At 33.6% G+C, this 27,386-nt stretch overlaps 1 protein-coding gene and 1 non-coding gene across 6 annotated transcripts in view; one reads left to right on the forward strand and one right to left on the reverse strand.

Moving 5' to 3' along the window:
- PDE4D (phosphodiesterase 4D) overlaps positions 1-27,386 on the forward strand; it is a 1,222,901-nt gene that overhangs the window by 638,960 nt on the left and 556,555 nt on the right. The gene's annotated exons all lie outside the window — the stretch shown is intronic.
- Positions 17,949-18,055, reverse strand: LOC141503705 (U6 spliceosomal RNA). The gene has a single exon (XR_012473034.1). It is a non-coding gene; the product is annotated as a U6 spliceosomal RNA (small nuclear RNA).

Raw genomic sequence — 27,386 nt, forward strand, 5'->3', positions numbered from 1 at the left:
CATTATTACCAAAAGTGGCATTCTATGTCCACAATTGAAAGGTACAATTGAAAATATTTATAGGATATGTGTGTTTCTAGAAGAAAAAAAGGACATTTCAACTTTGGATTATGCTTAACATAATTGGGTATTTGTGTGACTCACGTTGACTTTGATTCATGTGCTAAACTCTGAAATAGAAATCAGAATAAATACTCTTGTTTTAACTTAATTTTTACCTTACCTTTACATGATTAATCAGAGTTCAGGGATATATATCTAAATGGCATTCATTCAATTGACTAACTCTTGTAATTCAATTCTCAATGTTTTCTCTAAGTAGAGAAATTAATTCTCAAATGTGTTTTACCCAAACTTGATTTGTATCAAATTAGCCCTTAATTTAGGAGGCTTTCTCATGGTGGCAATTAATGTTTCAGGAACTGAATTACATAAATGTGGATTGTGTGTCTACCTCCCTGTTCTCATTGAAATCCTCTTGCTATTTACTCAGTGTTTTCTAGGTCCATGGTGTAAGCTGCAGTTAATATACATTATAAATTCCACATTACTATTACTAAAGAAACTTAGTTTATAAGGTTCAAGTCTTCCTATGATGGGGTGAAATGTTCCCTCCTTTCTCCAACAGAAAGTCATTCTCTGTGTCTGTCTATCTCTTTCTCTGTGTCTGTGTCTGTGTCTATCTCTGTCTGTCTGTCTGTCTGTCTGTCTGTCTCTCTCTCTCTCTCTCTCTCTCTCTCTCTCTCTCTCTCTCTCTCCCCTCCTCAAAACAAGTGTGTCTATCTTTTTGTAGCAAAATAAGGCAACAAATAAATTAAGAATAATACAAAAAAGTTGAAAATTAAAGAATAACATTTTAGGCAAAATGGTTAAAAAAACTGTGAAGCAAAAAAGTTACCTTTCTTTTTTCATCCATGAACTTTCTTTGTTTCTACTTATTTGAAATTAAGAAAATTTATGAATCTATGTTTAATATGGTTATAGATGTAGATCCTACATTATGTTACTTTCTGTCAGGGAGAGGGGGGAGGGAAGGGAAAAAGGAAGGAAAAGTTGAAAAATGATTATTGAAAACTACTGTTATATGTAGTTGCAAAAATAAATATACACACAAGCAAAAAGATTTAAGTTATTTAACTTATGTGAGCTTCCATTGAGAAAATAGGAGACCCCTTTCATCTATAAAATTCACTTCTCTATGTACGTTTGTGTACATATACTGCACTCCTGTTTGTGCATTTATGTTTTGAGTAAAAACTACATATAAAGCATTGAAAGAATGCTGAGAATTCAAAAGCAAAAAATGATAAAGTCCTCTTCTCAGAGAATTTAAATTCTACTGTGACAAGTGAATAGATGAATATAATACAAGATAGTGATGAGAAAAAGAGAGAACTGTTTGAACTATGAGAATCAGGGAAACTTACCATGCATATAGTTATCTGACCTGAACCTTGAAGGAAGAGGATTTAGAAAGGCAAAATAATAAGGGTTACAAAGCATCTTTCCTTTAAATCTTGAGAATAGCCTTTCCAAAATGCTCACCCAAGTTTATGGCATGCATGCCTACATTTGTAGATTGGCCAGAGTAGATAATCATTCATAAAAAATAATTAGTCTATTCTATTTTTAATATCAATTGGGAACAAGGCAGATGTTTTTATTATTAAAAAGCTTAGTGTTTAATTCATAGTCTGGGGAGAAAATTATTCCAATCACATATTTCCAAATGGTCTTAGCTTTATACTTTTGTCTATAACTCTGTGGCTGTGAAACAATCTTGGCAACAAAATCTCTATTGACTGTTCCAAATGACCAATGTAAGATGTGTTACTTTGACTGTACTTAGAAAGAAATGATCATTATGTCTGTAGTAAAAATGGCAAACAGTATTTCTGGTGCCAATATGGCAGAGTGAGGAGAGATCTCTGAAGTCTTCCCAAATGACCGTCTAAACAACTAGAAAACAGCCTCATAAATGATCTCAGAGACAGGAGGAGGCAGCTTAGCAGCATGTCAGAAAATGTCTGTCTCACTGTGTTGGGAGGGAAGTGAGGCCCAAGAGCAGCAGCAGCCAGTCTCTAAGACAGGAGCTTGCAGCTAGACTCCAAACCTAGGACTATCCATGACAGAGGTCCAACACTTTTGTCCCCTGGACAATTGATGGGTCAGTGCAGTACAGCAAGACCCTACCCCCTGTACAAGGCCCCAGCAGGGTCTTGACCCCATTGCCAACCTAATAGTAAAGGCCTGCCTTGGGACTGGCCAGCAGCCAGACTTGCCTCTGGAGGGCTACCAGCAGAAAGACCCTGTTTCCATAAGAAGCCATAGGAAGTCTCTATCCCTGGGGCAGACCAGATCAGCCACCTGTAAGTCTCTGTTGCCATAGCAACCCAGCAGTTAGGCTGTACACAGGCAGTTTGCCAGCAGCTAAACCCCACATCCTGGAGAGTCCAAAGGGGAGGCCATAAAGAAGGGAATATGCTATAAGACAAGCCTACTAGAGAAAGCAAGCAGTTAAACCCTGAAACCCAGTGAGAACCAGCTGTAAGACCAAGAGCCCCAGTACAAAAAATTTTGGTCAGTGCAGGACCAGAGGCCCCATAAAAATACTAAGTCATGAAAAAAAAATGAGAAAGAAAAGAGCTTGACTAAAGAAAGTTACTGTGGTGAAGGGAGGATAAATGCATAAACTTAGGAGACAATAGAGTCAAAATAAACACATGAGAAGCCTCAAATATATATATATAATTTTATCTCAGACTCAAAAACAATTCCTAGGGACATTGATGCATTGCTGTTGGAGTTGTGAACAGATCCATCCTTTCTGGAGAGCAATATGGAACTATGCCCAAAGAGCAATAAAACTTTTCGTACCTTTTGACCCAGCAATTCCAATTCTAGGATTATATCCAGAAGAAATTGTAAAAACTGAGGATAGTCCCACAGTTCAGACATGTTTAAAATATTCATAGCAGCTCTTTTTGTAGTGGCAAAGAATTGAAAATTGAGGAGAGGCCCATCAATTGGGGAATGGCTAAACAAGTTATGGTACATGGAAACTATGGAAAATTATTGTTCTATGAGAAACCATAAATAGTCAAACTCTAGAGAAGCATGGAATGACTTAGGGGATCTGATGATGTGCGAAAAGAGTAGAGCCAAGAGAATAATGTACACATCAACAACGTTATAAATTGAACAACTTTGATGGAAGCAACTCCTCTTGACAATCCAGAGAGCTAGGACAACTGTATTTGATTGGTTATGGACTTATGTTATCCCCAACCAGAGGAAGAAAAATAAAACAAAACACACACACACACACAAAAAACAAAAAAACAGCCCTTCTAAATCTGATGAATACTTGATAAAAATTATCTCTTATGTATCTCTTTCCCTTAATCCTAATTCCTCATATCAAAAATTACTAATCTGTAAATATGTTTAACAAAATATTTATGTAAAATGCCAACCTGACTATTCCCTGCTGAGGGGAGAGGGGTGGGAAGGGAAGGCAGAAGGAAATTTTATATCTTGGAAATATGCATGTACAAATGGATGAAAATAAGTAAATAAATGTTTTTTTAAAAAAGAAAAAAATAATTCCTAGGAATGCTTTACAAGGATTTTAAAATACAAATTAGAGAGGTAGAAGAAAAATTGAGTGAAGAAATGAGAGTATCACAAGAAAATCCTGAAAAAAAAAAAGAGTCAATAGCATGGGGAAGGGGCGACTAGGTGGCACAGTGGATAAAGCACTGGCCTGGAGTCAGGAGTACCTGAGTTCAAATCCAGCCTCAGACACTTAATAATTACCTAGCTATATGGCCTTGGGCAAGCCACTTAACACCATTTGCCTTGCATAAAACCTTAAAAAAAGAGAAAAAAGGGAAAAAAATAGCATGGGGAAATTATACAAATAACTCCTTAAAACATATATATATATATATATATATATATATATATATATGTACATATACATATACATATAATTGACCAAATAAAAAAGGAAGTACCAAGATCTCACTGAAGAAAATAATTCCTTAAAAATTAGCATCAAAGAAATGGAAATTAAAGACTCTGTGATACATTAAGATATAATAAAATAAAATCAAAGAAGTAAAAAAATAGACTATCAACTAAGACTGGATATGTAGGTAGATTTTGTAGGTCTTTAAATACTAAGTTAATTGTATTCAAAGAGATTTTTTTTAAAAGGAAAGGAATCTATTTGTACAAAACATTTATAATTCTTTATTATGGTGATTAAGAATTGGAAAATGATGCCCACCAATTGGGGAATGCCAAGCAATCTATTGTATATGATTGTAATGGAATATCATTGTGCCATAAGAAGTGATGAGAAGAATGATTTCAGAAAAAACCTGGGAAGACTCACATAAACTGATGCATAATGAAATGAGGAAAACCAGAAGAATATTGTACAGAGTAACAGTACTATTATTGATGAAGAAATCTGAATAGCTTAGCTATTCCCAGCAATACCATGATCCAAGACAATCCCAAAAGTATAATGATGAAGCAAACTCTAGAGAAAAAGCCAATTTTAATTGAATATGACTGAAGCGTGCTATTTTTCACTTGTTTCTTTCGTTTTCTCTTTTCTTTTATTTGAATCTTCTTATACAAAATGACTAATATGGAAGTGTTTTACATCATTGAACATGTAGGATCTTTATTTGATTGCTTATCATCTCAACAAGATGGGGATGGAGAGGGTTACAATTTGAAATTCAAAACTTTAAAGAAAACAGTTTATAAAAAGATTTTAATGGAAAGTAGTATTAGTTAGGGGGAAGTCAGAGGACTAGTTAGTTCCAAGACCTCCCCCTCATTTGATTTCTCTTTTTGTAGGCCCTCTGATCAATTCTAATCAGTCTTCCTGATTAAATGTTACTTGTCCAAAATTAATATTGAAGAAGTTATACTGCCATGGGGTATATTTGCCATGTGGATTATCTACATATGAAATTGAGCATTTACTCCTAAAGAATCTGAAGAATTATCCCAGTCATTTGATCTGCTTTCAAAATTCAAAATACTTTTAGCTCAGCTATATTATTAATAGCATGAGAATTCATGATCTGCTCAGTTCAATATTAGTTCCATGACAGTATATCCAAGAGATGTGCTTATAAGAAAGTATGGGTCCTTATGTGACATCAACTTTGAAAAATTGGAACTTTTACCAAGACTGATGATATGAGTTCAAAGAAGGCATTAGCTGAAGGTTGATGACTAGATAAGTTTTTTTAGCCACAGCAACCTCATGAAAACCATCTACTAAGGGGTGCAGAGGTTGTTTGCAGCAGTTGTGGGGTTTGGAGTCATCTTATTTTATACTTTCCTTCATCACCCTCAACCTAAAATTTGCCGTTATATCTCTGAACTTGATTCCATTGTTATAGAGAAGTTTCAGTAAGGGAATTCTTTACTCTGATAGACTGGCACTTATTCTCTATCTTAAATACTGAGAAAGTTTGCTTGGTTACTTAGAGTTAAAGGGACTTGTTCATAATTCCACATGAAGTATATGTGACAGTTAGGGCTTGAACTCAGACTTTTCTAATTCTAAGACCAGCTCTCTATTCATTACATTATTCTACCCCTCTCTTTTAGATTATATATGTTTTATTGCCTGAGGGTTTATAAACTCAACTCTGTCACTAACCAGGTGCAGACAATTGCCAAGTCATTCTATCACGAGTTTCCTCATCTGAGAATGATTGCACAAGATGATCTCAAAGTTCATTTCTACTGCAGCATTGTGTAATTCTATTCATTTATGTAAAGTGCTTCATCCACAGCAGTATATAAAAATGAAGGACTATTTAGGATTTAGAGTGTATGCTACTTGAGAGCAGAAAGTCTCATTCCCCCATGTCTTGTACAGTGATTGCATGCAGTTGACAATAAATATTTGCAACTGAGAGTGTTGCCGTCCTAAATATAACTTCTTAGGACATAATTGCCATGATTGCCAGATATGGCAACCCTATTTGTCCTCCAGACTAGGTCTTCCTCACCTTTTCTGTGTCGTGGACCCCTTTGGCAGTCTGATAAAATCTCTAAACTCCTCAGAATAATTTTTCATTAATAAAATTAAATACATAGGATTAAGTTGGAAATCAATTGAAATGCAGGTTTCAAAATATTTTTAAAATATTTATGAGTTCCAAGTTAAAAAAAACTCCTATTCTTGAATAATCATTGATAAAATGAAACTATCCAATAGAATTTTTTCTTGGAAACTTTAACTTGCATTAATACCCTTCTTGATACTCTTTGCATTTAGTTCAACTCTATTATTTTTCTATTATGTATGTTGTTTTGAAATATTTAAGAGCAGTGCTTATTCTCTTGATCCATTTATAGTTGATAATATTGAGATTAATTAGGTAAAATAAAGGAATTAAGTAAATATCATGAAATAACCAATATATTTCCACAGTTCAATGACACACTTTCAAAAAAATTTTAACTAATTTTTTATTTATTTAAGGCAATGAGACTGAGTGACTTGCCTAAGGTCACACAGATAGGCAATTTTTAAGTGTCTGAAGCTGGATTTGAACTCAGGTCCTCCTGACTCTGGGACCAGTACTCTATTCTCTATACCACCTAGCTGTCCCATTTTTTATTTGTATTAGATTTTCCTTCAATTACAGATCATGAAAATTTTAGCATTCATTTTTTACAAAAGTTTTGAGTTTCAAATTTTTCTTCTTTCTTTATCCCTCTTCAGAAAATGGAAGGTAGTGTGATGTAATCTATACATGTGCTATCATGTAAACCATTTCCATTTTAGCCTGTTGTAGTATGAGAAACAGATCAAAAGGGAAAAAATAACCATCAGAAAGAATAAAGTAACTGAAAAAATAGGCTTCCATTTGCATGCATAGACTATCACTTCTTATCTAGATAGGGAGAGCATTTTCCTTTGTCAGTCCTTTGTACTTGTCTTGGAACATTGTTTTGCTGAGAAGACTGGGCATTCATTATACATTGTTACAGATACTGTGTACATTGTTTTCCTGGTTCTGATTATTTCACTTTGCTTCAATTCCTATAAGTCTTTCCAGATTTTAATGAAATCTGAACTGTTGATCATTTCTTATTGCAAAATAGTTTGCCATTATATTTATAAATCACAACTTCTTCAGACATTCCTCAACTGATGGGCATCCCCTAAATTTCTAATATTTTGCTCCTATGAAAAGGGCTGTAGGAAAAAAAAAACTTTCAGAATCTAATGAACACTAAATTCACTTTAAAAATATCTCTTATGTATTTCTTTCACTTAATCCTAATTCCTTATACTGAAAATGACTAATCTGTGAACTTGTTTAACACAAATGTGTATGTACAATATTAACTTTACTGTCTGCCACTTAGGGGAGGGGGGGCTGGGAAGTTGTGGTTTATAAAATGTAATAGAATACTATTTTGCAATAAGAAATGATCAACAGGCAGATTTCAGTAAAACCTGGAAAGATTTGTAAGAATTGAAGCAAAGTGAAATAATCAGAACCAGGAAAACAATGTACACAGTATCAGTATCAATATTTTTCTTCCTCTGGATGAGCATAGCATTGTCCATAGCCAGCCAGTCTAATACAATTGTCCTAGCTCTCTGAACTGCTGAGAAGAGCTGCTTCCATCCAGGTTGATCATCTCACAATGTTATTAATGTGTACATTGTTCTCTGGGATCTACTCCCTTCACTCAGCATCAGATCCTGAAATTCATTCCATGATTCTCTAGTCTGGCCATTTATGGTTTCTTATAGAATAATAGTATTCCATAATATTTATGTACTATTACCTGTTTAACTATTCCACAATTGATGGGCATCCCCTCAATTTCCAAATTTTTGCCACTACAAAAAGAACTGCTATGAATATTTTGGAACATGTAAGACTTTTCCCATTTTTTTATGATTTCTTCTGGGTATAGACCTAGAATTAGAATTTCTAGGTCAAAAGTTATAAACAGTTTTATTGCTCTTTGGCAAAGAGTGAGTTCTTCTTCTGAAAACTGGGATCTTTAGGTATATCAAGCGCTAGATTACCATGGTCGTTTCTTACAGTGTCTTTATGTACCTAATCTGTTTCACTGACCCACCACTTTATTCCAAAGCCAGTACCAGATAGTTTTGATGATTACTGCTTTATAATATAGTTTAAGTTCTGGTATTGCTAGTGGCCCTTCCATTGTTTTTTTTTCATTATTTCTATTGATGCTCTTGAAAATAATGAATTTTGTTGTTATATTTTCTAGCTTCACATAAGTTTTTAGTAGCTGTGGTTCACTTTTTGGTAGTAGGGGTGAGAGGTCAGGAAAAGAATCCTTTTTACTTATGTGTATAATGTTACATCCCATGAATGAGAGGCAAAGACAAAAACCCTTGCATTGCTTAGTTTTTTATCTCAAAACTTTATCATTTGCTTCTCAACAATATTTATAGACCTAAATTCTCATGTACAATTGCAATAATTAAGAATATAGACATTTCTGACTAATAAAGAAGTGTGTACAGTGCAAACAAAATCTCTCAGTTCCCTTATTTGACTTTATTTTCTCCACCTAATTAAACTTTACATAACCTAGATTCTTTCCAAAAATAGAAATAACTTTTTTGATTTGTCCTTGGTACTATTTCATGCTTGCTTGTAAGGTCTCATTGCTTTTCTTTGATAAGTTTTTATTGGAGCAAATGCCCTTATCTATACTTGAACAATAGCCTAAATTTTTGTAACTTCTTTCAAAGGATGTAAAATATCATGCCCAGTCCTTGCCATAACCTGTTCCAATAAAAGCTATATTACCTGTTCTGTGCATTAACAAGAGTAATAATAAAAGGATGTGGGAAACACCAGAAATTCATCAGTCTTTGGTTTCATACAAATGGCGCCATCACTTGTTTTCTTCTTACTCTTTTCTTAACTCTCTGTGATAAGCTTACTATCTCATACACCTTAAATTGCTATTAGCAAAGTTATCAATGATCTCTTAATTGCTCAAATATAAGGATTTTTTTTTCTTTCCTCGATCTTTTTGAACATTGTAGTTTTAGGCATTATTGATCATTTTCTCCCAAATCTTCTCTTCTTTAGGTTTTTGTGACACTCCTCTCTCTCCTGAATCTCTTCTTACATACCTGAAAACTTCTTCTCAGCCTTTTTTTGCTGTATCCTCATCTAGGAGACACCTGTTAAGGATTGATCCCCTCCAAGGTTCTATCCCTTGCCCATTTCCTGTTTCCCCATAGGTACAATTTTCAGTTCAGATGATTGTCATTATTTCTAGCCTTTGTCTCTACTCAGTATCCAGTCTTGCTTTACTACCTATCTTTTGGACATCTTGAACTAGATGCCCCATATGAAGATCAACTCAACATGTCTTAAACTACCTACTATCTTTCCCCGCCCCCAGCTCTCCATATTCATCTATTATAAAATTTTCAGAGACCATATTCCTTATCACACACACTCATAACCTTGGCATCATCCTGACTCTTACTCCTTACATTCAAACTCTTGCTATAACTTATTGTTTCTACTTTTGCAACATCCCCTGTAAATGTTCCCTTCTCACTCATGCAAGCTGAAGTGTGCAGAACCGGGAGAACATCGTACACAGTAACACCTTTATTGCAACAATTATGAAAGTCTTAGCTACTCTGAACAATACAATGATCAAATGACCCATCACTGAAAATATTTTGTACCTGAAAAGAGAGAACTAATGAACTCTGAGGACAAAATGAAGTATACTTTTTTTGTTGTATTTATTTTTATTGGAACTTTTTTGGACTGAGTTTTCTTTTGCATTTGAGTAAAATGGAAATATATTTTGTATGGCTTCCTTTGTATAATCTATATCAAATTGCTTGAGTTCTGAAGGGGCAAGTGAGGCTGGAGAGAGAATTTGGAATTCAAAATTTAATAAATGATTTTTACATTTTTTAATTGTAATTGGTATTTAATGAAATAAATAAACAAATTTAAAATGTCTCCTCTCCATTCAAATGGCACTTTGAAACTTTCTTTACATTTTGTATGAATTATTATTATAATTTTCTAATTGGCCTACTCCCTTCCTTAAGTTTCTTGGCACTTATTCATCCTCCATTCGGCTAACAAAATGATTTTGCTAAGCTGTAAGTCTGACCACACCTTATTGCATCTAGGATAAAATGTGAAGTCCTTTTATAGGACTTCTTTGCAACCCAGATATCCTTACTATCTTTCCACATAACTCCTTTCAAGAACTTTTAAGTTTCAGCCACACTGATCTCATTATTCCTTATATCCAGTAATCTATGCCTTTTCATTGATTGTCCCTCATTCCTGGAATGTCTTCACCTTCAATTCCTATCATTTCCAGGTTTCTCCAAGGCATAACTCCAATCTGACCTTCTACAGGAGATATTTCCTGGCACCACTAACTTTAATTAACTAACTGACTACTGACAGTGCCTTCTATCTGCTCTGTGTATATTTTGTATACACCTAGTTATGCTCTTTTTTTATTCAATATTAGTAGAATTTAAACTCTTTGAGGGCAGAACTTCTATTCCAAGTGCCTATTCCAAATAAATAGTAAGCATTTAATAAGTATTTGTTGACTGACTTCTAATGGGAAGTCCAATGTTAAATATATAAACTGATGTGGAATTTCCCTATCAGTTTTTCTAAGAAGAATTTTTGGTCTTGTAATTATTCTAGGTTTGATAATTTTGAAAAATGACATTTACTTTTTAACTAAGTATTTAGATTTACATGCTATTAAATTTCATTTTTAGAGAATAAAAAGTTGTTTCAAAAAATTCATTGTTACAGTTCCTCCTTTAGATAAAGTTTTTGGTTGTTTAAATTTCCTTTCTCATTTATAATCAAGTATTTTCAAAATATAGTATAATAAAAAGTGATTTCACATGAAACTATATCACTATGTCAACTTGTTATTCCTTTCAAATGTATGACAAGGGGGCAGCTAGGTGGCTTAGTGGATAGAGCACTGGCCCTGGAGTCAGGAGGACCTCAGACACTTAATAATTACGTCTTTGTGTGACCTTGGAAAAGTCACTTAACCCCATTGCCTTACAAAAGCTTAAAGAAAAAGAAAACCAAATATACAATAAAATTATTACATAAATTTCTTTTCCCCTTCTCTCCCCCCCACCACCCTAGAGATGGCTACCATCAAATACAAATATATATATATATATATATATATATATATATATATATATATATATATATATATATATATAAATTGTCCTAAACACATTTAGAATAGAATTTGTCCATTCTCTCTCTGGATACAGCTAGTGTCTTTCTTCATGTGTTCTTTGAAGCTAAATATAACTCCTTCACTCAAAGTCATTCTTAAAATATTGCTATTACTGTATACAATGTTCTCTTGGTTCTGATCATATTGCTCTTATTTCATAATTTACATAATAATTGAAAGGAATCTCCAAACCATCAGGTATAGTTTTCTGCTTCTTGGCAACAGAATACTTAGGCCATTTTTCAGAGTTGACAGTAGTATTTTTGGCAGCTTTAGAGATGGGGATTTCACAAATCTGGTAGCCTGTTTTAGAGATTTAATTCATCTATCCAACAGATTAATGATGAACTTCTGATAATTTAACTTATCTGGTACCCTTTGGCAAACTTTGACATTGAGATCAGATAGATGCATTCAGAATTTCTGAGGTCATAAAGCTCTTCTTCACTGTTTTAATGTACCAAGATGGCAATCTTTTTTTTTCTTGGGCATGCAGCTGCTCTCATAAAGGAAGTACATCTACTAGGTAGCAGGTACTCTGCTAAACATCTTTTTCAAGTAATATCTCTTTTGATACTCACAACACCCTTACAGTGTAAGTTATTGTGATAGCCACTTTACAGTTAAGTAAACTGAGACAAACAGAGGTTAAATGACTCCCAGTTTCATCCCAGCTGATAAGTGTCTTAGGCCAGATTTGACCTCAGCTCATCCCAACTCCTACTATGACACTAGTTCTAGAGTCAGAGGGACTCAGTATTCCATTAAACTCCCCAAATTTGGAATTTAGGAAACAATTGGAAATCCATCTTATAGACTATGTCTTTCTAAATTGATAATTTACTGTCCTATGTGATAGAAGCCAAAGCATTTCTCAAGTTCAACCCAGTTATAATCAGAGATCTATAAACACAGGTTGGACAATTGTATTTGTTGGATTAAAAAGCCTTTTAACTAACAATTTGTGACACTGTGATCCTGTTGACATTTAAAGTTGGAGGAGTTTTATAGGGAAGCTCTTCTCTACTCCTCTCATATTATTTTATTTTTTACCTTTTAGTAATTGCCATTTTAAAAAAAAATCACATATATGGACTTAATCAATACAAACTTCCTTGTCACAAAGAAAATAGGCATTGCATGTGTATATGGATGGAAAAACAAAGAAAAACAGTTAAGCACAATAAACTAGTATAATGACTATGTGTGATGACTATTTGCAACTTCTAGCACCCATCACCCTATCTCTCTACTGAGGAGAGGGAAGTTTGTTTCATTGTCTCTGACCTAGAGCCAGTTTTGATCATGCCTTTAAACTAAGTTCAACTGTTCTGTAGTGTTCTCTGCATTTATATTTTTCTATTCAAAAGTGTTGTTCTCCTGATTCATAGCTTTTGCTGTGCTTCATTGTATTTTTTATTTTTATTATTCTCTCTGAATAAACACTACATTCAGTTTTCCTTAATATCCACCTCAACAATCTCCTCACCCCTTTACCTTTCATTGAACCTGCTCTTGTAACAAAGAAAAACATTTAGGCAAAACCAGTCAACCCAGACATCATGTCTGACATTACAGTCTTTTAGTATTTTGTTTGCATTATTCTATTATTTGTGCATATTCTTCTCCTTGTCCTGTTTCCTTCAGTCTGAACTAATCCATACAGGATTTCTCATGTTTCTCTGAATTCCTTATATTTGTCACTTATACAAAATGATATTCCATTGCATTCATGTGGCACAATTTATTCAAACAATTTCCAGTTAACTGACAACTCTTTTATTTCTGATTTTTTGATTGGCACAAAAAAATGTGCTGAGAACATTTAGGACTTTTCTTTCTTTTTTTGATATTTTGGGGCGCAGAACTCTTATTAGAACCAGGAAGTGTAATGACTTTCACATAGGGACATAGGTAAGTAATTCATACCCCTTTCCTTTAATTTCAAATCTAATGTTCTTTCCAATATATAAAGCTTCTTTATATTCTAATTCTGACTTGATCTCTATAAACTGTCACTCTGTCTTGTGAAGAAAATAATTTAATTTTGTGCTTGCTGCATATAAGCCATGGATAGTGATTCAAGTAGTTCTTGAGAAATTTTGCTATCATTGTTTTTTCCTAATATTATTCAAATATCCAAGATGAAGTTTTTTTCTTAAAAAATAGACAATTTTCTATTCTAAAAGAATTTTTCATACCTTTAGTGACTCTCAAAAATAATGATGAAAGTTTCACAATAGCATTTTGGCTTCTACTTGTACATCAGTAGGTAGTGTAGATTTAAATATGTCTAGCTTTTTGGAGTACTCAACTAATTTGTTTCTTGTCTAACATGTTTACCTTTCTTTAGTCTCAAGTGATACTTAGACCAAGTGGTAATAGTTGATCTTTTTAGTTAATAAAAATAAGTTAAAGAAAGAAAGAAAGTAAAACTGCACATGTGAAAATCCCTATAATGTGTTCAAAAATCTTCTCTTGTCAATAGAAGAAACATTTTCCATAGTCTTCTACTTTTACCTTTTAGAGTGAAAAAAAAAATTAGTTCCAATTGCCTCTCTCTCTCTCTCTCTCTCTCTCTCTCTCTCTCTCTCTCTCTCTCTCTCTCTCTCTCTCTCTCCCTCTCTCCCCCTCTCTCTTTCTCTCTCTCTCTCCCTCCCTCCCTCCCTCTCCCTTTCTCCCCTCTCCCCTCCTTGATGGTAATTTGACCTATTTCTGTCTTTCATTGTTTTTCTTTTATTATAGTCACCTAAATCATTCTTGCCTTCTCAAAATGGATATCTTGTTTTCCTTAGCAGTTTTTCCAGAAAACAAATGTAGCTTACTCTTGTACTCATGCTTTAATGATTTGTTTGCAGCTAGTGAGTGATGAATTGGAGGGAATTGAATATTAATCCCGGGTTAAGCTTTAACTACCTCCCTGGGGTAATGTGAGAGCTACTTTTTTTTAGGTTTTTGAAGGCAAATGGGGTTAAGTGGCTTGCCCAAGGCCACACAGCTAGGCAATTACTAAGTGTCTGAGACCAAATTTGAACCCAGGTACTCCTGACTCTAAGGCTGGTGCTTTATCCACTACACCACCTAGCTGCCCCTGACAGCTACTTCTTGAGCACTTGAAATTTATAAATTATCTTGAGTTTTTTTTCAAGGAAAGGTAACAACCTAATGTAAAAATAGTTTGGGTCCACCTCTGATATGGTGGTTGGAGAGAGTACCCATTCAATGAGCTCATAGAAAAGATCACAGATCTTGAAGTAGTTTTCTAATTTTCCTTTATGTCATTTCAGTATCTTCTCATTTTCAAAACTCATGCCATTCTTCTTCAGGGTTTGCATATAGAACCTATAGAATATAGAACAACTAAATCAGAAAAATAAGTTTTAAATTTATTAATAATTGGTAATTAGTGCCCTTCACTCAGTTTTATGTCATTTAATTGTTTGTTTCCAATTTTTTTTGCATATGTTCTTTCCCTTTGCATTAATACCATTTGGGGCAATGTGTACGCAGAACCAAATAAATACTTAATAAAAACTAAGAGGAAAAAAAGGCAATTGCATCATGATTACATCAATGCAGCAATTACTTAATGATTTTAAACTGCATTTATTAACATTTTTCTAATCCTCATATGTTTATTCCCCATATTCTCTTCTATCACAATTATCTTCCAATTATTCCTTAGCTTCTGTCCCATTTCCGGTCTTCTGTTGTCCAGATTGTCCTTGAGCACCCCCTGCTGATTGTTATTATAATTTCTTTTTCTCTTGGTGGTAGATAACCAAAAGAAGTCTAAAATGACAGAGATCTTAGCCACAAAATACATCATTTTGCTTTTAATTTATTAAACAAATGAAAAATAACAACAGAGCGTAAGGAAAAACTTTAAATTCTTAAAATAAAAGCCATAGCTTTAGTAGAGCTTATTGATTTTATCATAAAACGGTAGTTGCATTACTTTAATGGAAGAACATTTTAAAATGCTGAAAAATTTATCACAATTTTATATCTTGTTTTCTCAACAAGACTAAAAGTTTATGAACCGTGGTAACTCCTTATTTTTCTTTATATTCCCCATAGTATCTATCACAGTGACTTCTAAGAAGTAAGAAAGAAATCTGTGTTTCAAAGTTCTATTAAAATTGTGAAAATTATTTGTTTACTTTTCTTACTATCATAAAACTGAAAATTTAGTCATCTTTAATTTAAGAATCTTCAAACAAAGGTTGATTGACCAGTTATAAGGATGTTTTCTGGAGATAATTGGTTTTGTTTTCTTTTTGTCTAATTTTTTAGTGTAGGTTGAACTCAATGACCATTGTATCTGCAATTTTGTGATTCTGTGATTGTGGGAAGCATACCTGAAGTGACTGAAAATACACACACACACACACACACACACACACACACATACATATACATATATTTGTGTTTTTATGAATCATCTATTTTGTGACAAGTAAAGTTTCTCCTGAACTCTGGTTCAGTGAAAACTCTCCATTCTTTAATGTCTATTCTTCAAGTTCTTATCTTGAAGTCTGTGAAAATTACCTTCAAAAAGTATTTTGATAAGTTTCAGTTTTCTTTAGTGTTTGTTTGTACTTTATTTTAGCCATTTCAGAACATTATTCTGAGAAAAAGTTTGTTTCTCTAGACTGCCAAAAGGGTGGAAGATACACAAAAATGTTAAGAACCCTAGCTTCAGTGGAACCTGGACAGTATTCAAAAGCTGAGTAAGGTTCAGAAACTACCAAGAAACTCAGAAAAACAAAGAAACAAACAAACATAAAGTTCCACATAGGTTTCCCTATTTTTTCCACATGGACATCTTTAGATACTGAAAATCTTTCTTTCCCTGTCCATGCTAATTTCCTTGACATTCTTTTCAGAAGCGATGCCACATAACCCTTATTTTAATGCTCTGTAAGAGGCCAATCAAAGGTAGGTGTAAAGAAGACTAATTTCCTGCTCTTCTCAGCATCCTGTGCTAATAATATTGTTTGAACTCAGACCCAATTTGAACTCAGGTCCTCCAGACTCCAGGGCTTGTGCTCTAACCACTGCACCACCTAGCTGTCCCCTGCAATCACTTAACATCAGCACTAAAATCTTCCCCAGGTTCTGCTGGCAGATACACACACACACACACATACACACACACACACACACACACACACACACACACACACACACACACACCATCCTGATACAGAAATTTTCACCAGGCTATCAATTTAATTGAAGGAATTTTTGGAATGACAGAACTGGACAGAACTAGTGGTAGTAGAACTGGCATTGGGCGAGTGAGAGCATAAAGGAAGGGGGAACTGCATAAACAACTTTTTTTCACTATTGGGACCTAGTAACAACTGATTTCAAAATAATTCAAATCTAATTATTTGATTGAATCCACTCAGGTGTGTCTTTTTTAAAATCGAATATCTCATATGACAGAGCCTTGATTTTTACTTTTCAAGGTAATTTTAAATAAATAACTTTGTATTAGAGGAGGGAAAATGAACTGTGTATGTGTTTATAGTTTTATATCTATATATATGAATATATATAGAAGTTGTTCCAATTTAAATTATAAAATAATGTCCTATTTATCAGTAGAAGGAACTCTAGTGATGACCACATATAAAGAAATAATTTGACTTTATTGAATCCTTATAATTGACCTTTATTGTTTACCTTATACTTCTCCTGAATGTTATGTATTAAATTTTCCTTTAAGTTGTTATTTTTTGTCACAAATATCCTGGTCATTAAGTTCATCAAATGTTCTTTTTTTGTTTGTTTTTGTTTTGGATTATACATAACTTTGCTGAGTAAATTACCCTTGGTCATTACCCCAGTTCTACAAAATGTAGTATTCTAAGACTTATGGTCCTTCAGTATAGTAGTTGCTAAGTCTTGGGCAATTCTTATTATAGCTCTGTGATATTTTATGTTTCTCTTGTTGCTTCCAATATCTTTTTCTTAACCTGAAAACTTTAAAACTTGATTATAATATTTCTTCAAGTTTTCCTCATAAGATCTCTTTCAACTGGTGATTGGTGATTTTTTTTCTATTTCTGCTTTACCTTATTGTTCTAGAATTTCTGGGAAATTTTTGTTGACAATTTCTCATTTATTATTCTTTTTTAATCATACTTTTCAGGTTTTCCAACTATTCTTATATTTTTTCTCCTCAATATGTTCTCCAGATCACTTCCTTTTCTGATGAAATGTTTCAGATTCTCTTCTGGTTTTTCATTCTTTTGATTTCATTTAATTATTTCTTGGTGTCTTAGAATGCCATTAGTTTTCCTTTGCTCAATTCTAGATTTCAAGGAAATATTTCTTTCCTTAAGTATTTGATTCTCAATTTTGGGTTGTTTCTTTTCATAATTTTCTTGATTTTCTTAGATTGCTTTTTTTTTCTAATTTTACCTTGATCACTCTTATTCGATTCTTAAAATTATTTTTTAAGTTCCTTTAAGAACTCATTTTGTGGCCTGGACTGTTTAATGTTTCTTATTGAAAAAGGAATGACTTTTTTTGACTCCATTAACTTCTTCAGAATTTGAACCTAGATCTTCTCTGTCACCATAGTAGCTATATATGACTGAATTCTTTCTCCTAAAAATGTAGATTGTCCCAACAATTTTCATACCATCCTTGCTCAGGGTCCATGCTAATCCTGTCTCTATCATTCCAATTTTAATATATATGCTGCCAAAGGAAGCGCCAGATATTCTTCAATTTTTTTTTCTCATGGTCTCTTTGGGAATCTGATAAAGGCTACAGACAGGCCTTCTAAAACAAGATTACAAAGCGAAACTAGCTTAAAGTTGCTTTGTGTGCCTCAGTTTCTACAGCAGAGAATAATACTTGTAGTCTTAATTAGAGACTAACATAAAAAGAGAGTCAATGTAGAAAGTGTCTTTGTTAGATTAAAGGAATGGAGCACAAAATATAATTAATATTTTGTATACCACTAACTAAATTCAACCTATTATACCAACCTGTATTCATCTGATATCTAAATTGAAGAAAATACTCCTTAACCTTTTTTTTTGGTACTTGTTCTTGTTGTTAATTGGATGGCATTATTTGGACTAAATTATTATTGAAGTTTATATATCAGTATAGGGGCAGTGAGTGTTGCCTGAAATAGGTCTGACTGTCACAGTTCGTTTAAAAATTTTATAGAAATATGTTCTTCCTAGTTGTAGTATGTGAACTCACTGACCAAGTGTATTTTTTTTCCTTTAAATTTAATTTTTATTTTCTTTAATTTATTAAACATTACAAAAATATTCTTGTTTAAGAGTAAACATAATCCCCCACCCACAAAAATATAAAACCTCATGAGAAACAAAGTGAAAGAAAGAGAGAGAAAAATGTTTTTCAGTCTGTGTTCTGATATCATCAGCTCTGTCTTGGGTGGATCACTTTCTTTATCATAAGTCCATCAGAGAAGTTACTTTCATATTTTTCCAGAGTTGCTGTTACTGATTGTAATTCCCTCCATTCATTCCTCCCCACTACCATCTATTATATTTTCTCTCTCCTTTCACTCTGTCCCTCTTCAAAAATATGTGATGGGGCAGCTGAGTGGAGCCGCTGATAGAGCAAGCCTACTTCCCACCCCAGAGACCCAGCAACTACCTGGCCCCATTGACCAGGTGTATTTCAATGAGCAATTACTTTAGCAGGCAAGGATATTTGAACTCTCTAATGGATTTTTCTTTTAAAGTAATGTTAGTTTTGATCAAGCAGAAATTTTAATGGCATTATTTTATTTTTGTGATTCCAATTCTTTGGGTTTCTACATCAATTTGGCTTGACCATCAATGTCTTCAGTAATTTTTCTTTTTTTGCAGTCTGGATGGTTTGGATACATCAAGTAATGAGGAGATATAGCTATCAATCTACATCTACATATGTATCTATCTATCTATCTATATGTGTATGTGTGTAGATATAGATAATGTACATAATGTATAAGTATCTATTATAAATATTTTCTTTCTTCTGTGCAAATGCACTTTAAATACACAAAATTATAAACAGATATTGTAATTTTACCTGATATAAAAATTTTCATCTTCTCATCTTTATCTCATGGGGAAAAAAATCACAAATCCACTCTGCCAATTAACACAACTTAGTTCTTTAAGGTATTCTTAAATTGTGTGATCTTCCTAGCATTAAAGATTGTTAGATTGTTGCACATTGGATATTCTCTAGTGTTTTTTCTTGTCTGAAATTTTGAAGATCTGAATTATTATTGTTACTCTTTAAAAAATCTTTTTTTTAGTTTTTTTTTTGCAAGGCAAATGGGGTTAAGTGACTTGCCCAAGGCCACACAGCTAGGTAATTATTAAGTGTCTGAAACCAGATTTGAACCCAGGTACTCCTGACTCCAGGCCTGGTGCTTTATCCACTGTGCCACCTAGCCGCCCTACTCTTTAAAAGTCTTATGGGGGCAGGTAGGTGGCAAGTAGGTAGAGCACTGGTCCTGGAATCAGGAGGACCTAAGTTCAAATCCATCCTCAGATGCTTAATACTTAACTGTGTGACTTTGGGCAAGTATCTTCATTACTTTGCAAAAAAATTTAAAAAAATGTTTTGTAAAATATTGACAATGATATAATGATTCTTTCTAATATTTAGAGGTACTCACATAAAAAGGCAAGTAATGCCAGTCTGATCAGTATCAGTCAGACATGAGAAAACTATGGATAAAAAAAATTTCCAAAACTCTCATTTGATTTTTTTTTTTTTTGCTTCAGCCAGTATAGGATAGGGATTGGACCCATGGTTTCATTGTTGTAATGATATCTTTGGGGAAATTCTTTCATTCAATTCATTCACTTTTTTAAAAAAAGTTATGTTCTTACATAGTTTTCTAGAACACAAATTAGTTAAATGATTTACCCTTTGTCACAGATTAGCTGTGTGGGGAGAAGCAGTTGAACTCAGATCTTTCTGGTTCTAAGATTATTTTGATTTTTTTAAAGGAGCTATTAGAGTCTTGTGTCCATGTTAGTATGTCTAATTTGTATGTTTACTTAGGACACTGACTTTACTGCAGCAGATGGTCAAAGCCTAAAAATCTAACCTACTTGTAGCTAATAGTTAATAGAGTTAAATAATTCATTATCATATTATCATGGCAGCCCCTCCAAAGTTTACCAGCTGTTCAGCCTCTGAAAAACTACTTCAGTACATGTCTGACATACAATTATATTTGCAGCTCTAGTTCAAGGGCTTATGATAACTGAGATGCTTTTTTCCTACTATTGTTGGTCTTATTGCTCACCAGGTAGCAACACTTACATCATTATAGTATCTCACTGTGTCCCATTACATTTACAGCTTCACGCTGCAGACATAGTCTCCCATTATGAAAGTATTTCTCTCATCATAACCAGGTCTATAAGTGTCAGGGCTTAGTTTATTTCCACTCTGCCTGTGGTATGTTTATGCTTAACCATTTAATTTTTGACAGCACTATTTGTTAAGATTATAAAGATAGTAATTTGTAATAGAATTGAATTGATTTGGTCATTGCTTAAAGGACAGTAAGAAGTTCTTACTTGTCTTCATGATGCTCTAATGTAATGAGAATCAGTGTCCCCTTCCTGGGTAATATACTCTTATGAAATAGTTTAAACATTACACTAGTGTGTTTTCAAAAATAAACATGGATTCGGTCTATCCTCCCACTCCACTGGATCCTAAAATACCCTGCTATATTAATCTGTAGTTGTCCCTAGTGTCTCAGCCCTTAGTAATTTGCCCACTCATTAAAGATGCTTATAAAACATTCCAATTATACATTTAAATCACTAGAGCATCTACCATTTGGTCCCCTGCATGTGGATTTGCTCTTTTGTTAGAGAGATAAATCATTTGCTTTCTATTTATAGCTTAAAGAGACTGGTTACTTAATAATTATTTTAGCTCTGGAATAAGAGAAGGTAAAAATGAATGAGCTCTCAATACTTTCCAATATCACTTTAATTTTCCAAATGTACAAAGGTAACTACTTTCAGAAAAGAATTCTTATTCTTTTCAATGCCATGTTCTACTGCAAGTACATTTTAACAGAATCCTTTTATCAGATTTGAGTTGGATGGGTAAAACATATCTAGATCTGTATCTGCAGTTGTATGAACACAACTGAATACAACACTTTAATAGGAAAAAAATATTTTAGAAGTAAGTGGTTGAATGATAAAGGAGACAGCCTTGGTATACAAAATATTATATTTTCAGAGCCATCACTTCCTTTTACAAAAAGTTGCCTTGGGAGATTTTGAAGAATGCTTACATCTCCATTGTCATACCTGGCAGTAAGCTCTAGGCAATAAGGGAGTCAAGCTGACACCAAAGGGGAAAATCACACCATTTTGGTTGATTCCATCTGTCTGGATATACACTTTTTTAGGGAGCATGGCTGAGGGTTGAGTGAATCCCTATATATGCCTAAACTGAAAAAGTATATCTATATGGACTGATGGGAATGAACATAGAAGGAATGATCAAGTGGGGCCAGATTTTTGAGTAGTTGGGGGAATTAAGGATATTGTGATTAGAATTGTTTAGAGAATGCAGTGGACTTAGTGGACTTTTCATCGCCACATACAACCAGGTGGAGATCAGTTCTAATCAACTTCAAATTCCAGCACCACTGTGTGGGATAGCCCATTCCCAGAATATACTGGTCAGCATATATATGTTCAATAATGCCTAAGATATCATAATCAGTGAATCAAGTAACAAACATTTACCAAGCACCTATTTTGTATCTGGCACTGTTAGGTGCTAGGTATACAAAGATGAAAGTTAACTAGTTCTCTCCTTGAAAGAGTTTATATTTTTATGGAAGAATACTAGTCACTCATGTATAGATATGTACAAATGTTGAGATATATATATATATATATATATACAGTTACATACATGTAGATATGCACAAAATAGAGATGCAAAATAAAATCAAAGTAATATTGGCAGAGATATAACCAGCAGTTATTTAGGAGAGGACCAAGTAGGGCATGAAAAAAATCACATGTAGAAAATTTCAGTTGAACTGAATTTTGAAGAAAACTGGAGATTCCATGAATTGTAAGTGGAATGAGGGAACATTCCAGACAAGGGCATTGAATTGGTAGAAGAATGTGAGAATAGCAAGCACAAGCTCAGTATGGCTGAGGAAAATATGCATGAGACTGGAAAAGTAGGTTGAAGTCAGATTGTGAAGAGCTTTGAAGGACAAACAGGATTTTATATTTGATTGTGAAGATAATAGAGAACTACTGGAGTTTATTGAGTAGGGAAATGGCCTGCACTTAAGGAAAATCACCTGATGTTATATGGAGGATAGATTGAAGTGGCAGGAGACTTGAGTCAGGGAGACCAATTTGGAAACTATAGTAAGAGTCCAGAATAAACAAACAAAAAACCCTTCAGAATCTGATGAATTGTCTCCCTTTCCCTTAATTCTATATCTTCATACCTAAAATGACTAATCTGTAAATATGTTTATCAAAAATGTGTGTATGTGCAATGCTAACCTGACCAATGCTGAGGGGAGGAGGATGGGAAGGGAGGGTGGAAGGAGATTGTGTAACTTAAAAATATACATTATGCATATGGATGAAAAAAAATAAAGATGCTACTCAAAAATTTAAAAAAAATGAGTCCAGGTAGAAGATTATAAAAACCTAATTTAGGAATTCAAAAATATGCCAACTTTTAGTATAGTGCTCAGTTCTAGATTGGGTACACTGAAGAAGAATTTTCTTTTCAGGTACTCATTAAGATGCACAAGGAGCATCTATTAGTAACATCTTTGAATCTACTCATAAAATCTGTAAATGAGATCACTGACCAGTCAAGGGATTTTGTGAATTTTTGAACCAACTAATAATTTCATAGACTATGATTGTGGAGGTGTCTCATAGTTGGTGACCTCTTTGGGTGTCAGATGTGAAGGAGTGAGGATTTCTCGAATTTGACTAGAACTTCTTTTGATGGGCAGCTAGGTGGTACAGGAGCAGGAGTTAGGAAGTTTGTTGTTCATTTGTGGTTTTATTTTCAGTCATGTCACAACCTGTTTGGGGTTTTCTTGGCAAAGATCCTGAAATGTTTTGACATTTCCTCCTCTAGATCATATTACAGATGAGGAAACTGAGGCAAACAGGGTTAAGTAACTTGCCTAGGGTAACATGATTAGCATCTGAACTAGCTGCCCTAGAGTTAAGAAGACCCAGGTTTAAATTTGACCTCAGATACTTTAATTGTGTGACTCTGAGTATGTCATATAACCTCTGCTTCAGTTTCCTTCAGTTCAAATATGAACTGTAGAAAAAATAGCAAACTATTCCAGTATCTTTTCTAAGAAAACCCCTGATGGGGCCATGAAGAGTCAAGCACAACTGAAAATAATAACAAAACTTTTCTCTTCCTTTCTTTAAGCCATTGATTGGCCAGAGTGGGAACTTTACTGATACTATCTTTCTAGCATTGAAATGCAATACCTTTACAAGAAGAGGTGGGTTTTTCCAGCTATTAGGCAGCTTCCCAAGGTAAGCTGAACTTGAGAAGGGTAATTTTTTTTTTTTTTGCAGCCTTAAAGGATATTTCAGTGACTGAGGATGTGAATAGCCTTACCTAAGGAGTCACTGGAGGGATCACATGTTTAATTATATAGAGAAACTAAATATACTCTGAAAGTTACTGACCACTAGGTCTGAAGGTCTTCAAGTATTCTTTAAAGAGAAGAGATAGCAGGATACATAGGAAAAACTTTAATAGAAGGAGCTGACTCTTCTTTTTATTCTCATGTCCTTTTTCAACAGCAAATAAGAGTTCATTTTCTGGTGCCTTTTTCTTATGTCTGCCAAAAAATAGTGAATACCAAATTCACTGCTTTGTGTATTCTGCTCAGTATATTCTAAGCACCTAACAAATATAGAAGTCAAGCATATAATAATGCTGTAGTCTTTAGCTACAAAAAAGAAGTGCCATGAGACTTGACTAGTTATACTTGCATTTAAATGGTGACATAAAGAGGTACTCCAAAATACTGAAATTGTCCATCTTTTAGAGTAATAGAGGTTACTTGAATTTTAAATTGATACCTTTGTAAGTCCTCATTCAAATTGAGAATATCAAGAAACTTAAGGAAATATAGTATGATAGAAATAATATTTACAAAGATCCCAAGGATCTAGGTTGAACTTGATTCAATAGACATTCTTTAAATATCTAGTGTTTGCAAAGCAGGGTTTGGGGCAAATGGGAAACAAAAAAAGTCTCTGCTCTCAAGGAATTTATATTCTTCTAGAGCAGTTCATAGGTACTTCTTTTTTTTTTGTGCAAGACAAATGGGGTTAAGTGGCTTGCCCAAGGCCACACAGCTAGGTAATTATTAAGTGTCTGAGACCGGATTTGAACCCAGGTACTCCTGACTCCAGGGCCGGTGCTTTATCCACTTTGCCACCTAGCCGCCCTATAGGTACTTCTTAGAAGAAGGAACTTGAATGAAATCACTGTGCCTCTTAGATCCTTAGACTTCTTGACTTTCATATATAATGTATATATATATATGTATATGTACACATGTGTGGGATATAGACATATACATGTGGGTTTAGATATAGATATACGCGTGTGTATATATTTTTAACAATATGTAACATTGCTGATAAAGTTGTTAATAAAAGTTTTCACCAAAAGTGAGCAAGACTTTTTCTCAGGCAATATCATATCTGCATCTGCTTTATCGTAGAGAACAACATTCATGCTTGAGTTCCCTTATGCTAGAATTTATTAAAACATAGGAGAGATTTGTTACAATATTCATTTTCAACCTGGTTAATATTGGACTGCATCTACCTCTAGTATGACAATACAAGTGAAAAAAACAATGATATGTTATTTAATCAATATGCTGTTCTGTAATAGAAGAGATGGTAGCTTTGCAGTCAAAGCCTGACTTCAAATACCGCCTTTGATCCTTGCTGACCACCTGAAACTGGGCAATTTACTTGACTTCACTTCAGTTTCCTCACCTGTAAAATGAAAACCTTAGACTGAGTAATCTTTAAGAAACCTTGTTTAATATTGCTAATTAAACAATGTATCCAATGAATAACAATACAGCCTCCATTTGGTCAAAAGAGTTGGCACTTTTAATGGGTCAGATACTCTAATGGTTGCTTGAATTACATAGAAAAATAAGAATAATAAATATATAATATGATAAATATTAATAATAAATAAATAAATAGAAAAAAAACAAGCAAAAAGTAGTCCCTGCCCTGAGGGAACTTATATTCCAAATCAGAACCTAAATGCTTTGGAGGGTATAGAAATTTTTCAAAATGTAATTTTAGCTATTATTGTTGCTCTTTTCATGTTTATCATGTTTGATTTACTAGACTGCAAAGTCTGTGAGGGTATGAATCAATTCTTAGTTGAGTATGAATTCCCCACATGTGCTCAATAAATAGCCACTGAATTGAATCAACTACAAATTGAAATGCCTATTTTTTATAAAACTTTAAATATTTAGTTTAATTTTAAAAGAGTATCTGTAGTTTTTACCATTATGTGAATACTTTTATTCAGTGTAAATGCTGAATACATTTCTGCACACATATTTTCTTTTGATTGGTTGAATTCAATCAAAGAAGGAATTAATAATGTGGAGGAAAAACAATCTAAGAGTTGAATTATGTTATGTTTCAACTAAATAGATGGTATGTATTTATATATATAATATGTAATATATATCTGTGAATGTGTATAGAGAATATAGCTATAGATCATTCTAATATTTAATCTTAGAATAGTTAATTTAAAAGAGAAAAAGGAAAGAAAAATGTATCTGCCTTATAGAAGTAACTGTTTTCTTGTTTGGTGTAGGGAAGTGCCTGAAGGTACAGAAATATTTGAGAAATTGAATCTGGATTCCACTTATAGCCATAATCAAGTACATTATTCTGATAAATGTTATTTTCATTGTTTCATTATCTTAAGAGAAATAACAGAAATTTTATTAAACACATACTTTAAAATTTTAGAGCCCTTCTTTTATGGCTGAGAAGACCATTATTATCACCAGTTAAATTAGGGGTGGCTAGGTGGTGCAGTGGATAAAGCACCGGCCTTGGAGTCATGAGTACCTGGGTTCAAATCCCGTCTCAGACACTTAATAATTACCTAGCTGTGTGGCCTTGGGCAAGCCACTTAACCCCATTTGCCTTGAAAAAAAAACCTAAAAAAAAAACCCTAAATGAAAATGCATCTTTCTAGTTTTTTTAAAAAAAAATTATTGCCCTAGTAAACTAGTTCATTACTTTGGGATTTAAGTCATTTAATCCTGTTTGCCTCAGTTTCCTCATCTGTCAAATGAGCTGGAGAAAGAAATGGCAGATCTCTCTAGTCTCTGCCAGAAAAACCCCAAATGGGTTTGCAAAGAGTCAGACATTACTGAAAAAGACTCAACAACTAAATTGTGTGGCTCTTTCATCTCCATCATATAGTCAGTTGATAGACCCATTTTTGAGATGAGATAATGAAGTATCTCTAGGTTTCTCTGTTTATCTCAGTGTCATTTTCCTAGTTCGAAATGTGAGTAGTATTTCCAGAATATTTTACTTCCCTGTGTTGTCCTTATTCTTTCCACTTTACATGTTGTTTCTGTTTTTCTTTTTCCTTCTTGTATCCATTGATTTCCAGTCTTATGTATGTCTTCAGGTAAGAACAAAATTTGTCATCTCCTGCCCTAAAACTAAAATGAAAGTATAAAGGGTGGGGGGGGAATTCAGTCACTAATGTAGATAAACTTTAAAATTCTTAAAGATATGTCTGTGCTCTTTGAACCAACTTTGAATGTTTTTCCTTTGCTTTAATATTCCAGATGAAGTTCTGCTCCACTGCTGTGTTACTCCTCTGTCGTTTTCTTGCTACTCTTAGTCATTGTCCACTGTGATTCTGTTCTTGCTATGCCTGCTGTAGCCTTGAACAAATGTTGCCTTTGGGTGGTGTTCCAGGAT

The sequence above is a fragment of the Macrotis lagotis genome, chromosome X (assembly GCF_037893015.1).
Source record: "Macrotis lagotis isolate mMagLag1 chromosome X, bilby.v1.9.chrom.fasta, whole genome shotgun sequence".
NCBI classification, from domain to species: Eukaryota; Metazoa; Chordata; class Mammalia; order Peramelemorphia; family Peramelidae; genus Macrotis; species Macrotis lagotis.